Here is a 3,281-nt window from a genome sequence, read left to right on the forward strand (position 1 = left end):
ATATTCCTATTAGAAAGCTCTGGGAAATACTGTTTGAAATCATAAGCTAGTTTGAAGTCTTGAATGCTCATAGTGGAGATATGTTTCAAGTCACTTATTTCTATTAGAAAGTACTGGGAAACACTGTTTGAAATGGTAGCCTAGTCTGATGTCCGTCCATGGATCTTGATTGCTCACCGTGGAGAATGAAGATGGTAGTAGTCAGGCAGCTGCCCATGGTGTAGAGACCTAACACTGCTCCATATAGAACACACACACACTCAGCAGTAACATGAGCCCTACTCTACTGTAAGATTTATCCAAATCCAAGAGAAGGTGACGACAGTGTCATATTAGCAAGTTGAATCTGTAGGCCTAATTTAAGCGTGACCTTTGACAGCCAGCGCTGTGTGACATAATCGTGTACTCAGAAAGACACAGGTTCCCCTGCTCTTTAATGTTCCTACCACGGCTAACCTTCAAAAACAAAGGGCTCTATTCGAACTTCATCGCTGAAGCGTTACAGCTTGTGTGATAGAAATGTAAAGGTAACTTCTGATTGAGCCAATATATACAGGTTTACCATGAATGCAGTCTCCGCTAACGCGGGAATGTTGCATTTAAATTTCAATCACGATGTAACTCTGAACTTCCGCGATACGGATTGAATAGAGCCCTAACACTAGTTCTGCTTTAATCAACATTTAAGTCATTTACATTTAAGTCATTTAGCAGACGCTCTTATCCAGAGCGACTTACAAATTGGTGCATTCACCTTATGATATCCAGTGGAACAACCACTTTACAATAGTGCATCTAACTCTTTTAAGGGGGGGGGGGGGGGGTTAGAAGGATTACTTTATCCTATCCTAGGTATTCCTTAAAGAGGTGGGGTTTCAGGTGTCTCCGGAAGGTGGTGATTGACTCCGCTGACCTGGCGTCGTGAGGGAGTTTGTTCCACCATTGGGGTGCCAGAGCAGCGAACAGTTTTGACTGGACTGAGCGGGAACTGTACTTCCTCAGAGGTAGGGAGGCGAGCAGGCCAGAGGTGGATGAACGCAGTGCCCTTGTTTGGGTGTAGGGCCTGATCAGAGCCTGAAGGTACGGAGGTGCCGTTCCCCTCGCAGCTCCGTAGGCAAGCACCATGGTCTTGTAGCGGATGCGAGCTTCAACTGGAAGCCAGTGGAGAGAGCGGAGGAGCGGGGTGACGTGAGAGAACTTGGGAAGGTTGAACACCAGACGGGCTGCGGCGTTCTGGATGAGTTGTAGGGGTTTAATGGCACAGGCAGGGAGCCCAGCCAACAGCGAGTTGCAGTAATCCAGACGGGAGATGACAAGTGCCTGGATTAGGACCTGCGCCGCTTCCTGTGTGAGGCAGGGTCGTACTCTGCGAATGTTGTAGAGCATGAACCTACAGGAACGGGTCACCGCCTTGATGTTAGTTGAGAACGACAGGGTGTTGTCCAGGATCACGCCAAGGTTCTTAGCGCTCTGGGAGGAGGACACAATGGAGTTGTCAACCGTGATGGCGAGATCATGGAACGGGCAGTCCTTCCCCGGGAGGAAGAGCAGCTCCGTCTTGCCGAGGTTCAGCTTGAGGTGGTGATCCGTCATCCACACTGATATGTCTGCCAGACATGCAGAGATGCGATTCGCCACCTGGTTATCAGAAGGGGGAAAGGAGAAGATTAATTGTGTGTCGTCTGCATAGCAATGATAGGAGAGACCATGTGAGGATATGACAGAGCCAAGTGACTTGGTGTATAGCGAGAATAGGAGAGGGCCTAGAACAGAGCCCTGGGGGACACCAGTGGTGAGAGCACGTGGTGCGGAGACAGATTCTCGCCACGCCACCTGGTAGGAGCGACCTGTCAGGTAGGACGCAATCCAAGCGTGGGCCGCGCCGGAGATGCCCAACTCGGAGAGGGTGGAGAGGAGGATCTGATGGTTCACAGTATCAAAGGCAGCCGATAGGTCTAGAAGGATGAGAGCAGAGGAGAGAGAGTTAGCTTTAGCAGTGCGGAGCGCCTCCGTGACACAGAGAAGAGCAGTCTCAGTTGAATGACTAGTCTTGAAACCTGACTGATTTGGATCAAGAAGGTCATTCTGAGAGAGATAGCAGGAGAGCTGGCCAAGGACGGCACGTTCAAGAGTTTTGGAGAGAAAAGAAAGAAGGGATACTGGTCTGTAGTTGTTGACATCGGAGGGATCGAGTGTAGGTTTTTTCAGAAGGGGTGCAACTCTCGCTCTCTTGAAGACGGAAGGGACGTAGCCAGCGGTCAAGGATGAGTTGATGAGCGAGGTGAGGTAAGGGAGAAGGTCTCCGGAAATGGTCTGGAGAAGAGAGGAGGGGATGGGGTCAAGCGGGCAGGTTGTTGGGCGGCCGGCCGTCACAAGACGCGAGATTTCATCTGGAGAGAGAGGGGAGAAAGAGGTCAGAGCACAGGGTAGGGCAGTGTGAGCAGAACCAGCGGTGTCGTTTGACTTAGCACACGAGGATCGGATGTCGTCGACCTTCTTTTCAAAATGGTTGACGAAGTCATCTGCAGAGAGGGAGGAGGGGGGGGGGAGGGGGAGGAGGATTCAGGAGGGAGGAGAAGGTGGCAAAGAGCTTCCTAGGGTTAGAGGCAGATGCTTGGAATTTAGAGTGGTAGAAAGTGGCTTTAGCAGCAGAGACAGAAGAGGAAAATGTAGAGAGGAGGGAGTGAAAGGATGCCAGGTCCGCAGGGAGGCGAGTTTTCCTCCATTTCCGCTCGGCTGCCCGGAGCCCTGTTCTGTGAGCTCGCAATGAGTCGTCGAGCCACGGAGCAGGAGGGGAGGACCGAGCCGGCCTGGAGGATAGGGGACATAGAGAGTCAAAGGATGCAGAAAGGGAGGAGAGGAGGGTTGAGGAGGCAGAATCAGGAGATAGGTTGGAGAAGGTTTGAGCAGAGGGAAGAGATGATAGGATGGAAGAGGAGAGAGTAGCGGGGGAGAGAGAGCGAAGGTTGGGACGGCGCGATACCATCCGAGTAGGGGCAGTGTGGGAAGTGTTGGATGAGAGCGAGAGGGAAAAGGATACAAGGTAGTGGTCGGAGACTAGGAGGGGAGTTGCAATGAGGTTAGTGGAAGAACAGCATCTAGTAAAGATGAGGTCAAGCGTATTGCCTGCCTTGTGAGTAGGGGGGGAAGGTGAGAGGGTGAGGTCAAAAGAGGAGAGGAGTGGAAAGAAGGAGGCAGAGAGGAATGAGTCAAAGGTAGACGTGGGGAGGTTAAAGTCACCCAGAACTGTGAGAGGTGAGCCGTCCTCAGGAAAGGAGCTT

This window comes from Salvelinus namaycush, chromosome 18, assembly GCF_016432855.1.
Source record: "Salvelinus namaycush isolate Seneca chromosome 18, SaNama_1.0, whole genome shotgun sequence".
Taxonomy (NCBI): Eukaryota; Metazoa; Chordata; class Actinopteri; order Salmoniformes; family Salmonidae; genus Salvelinus; species Salvelinus namaycush.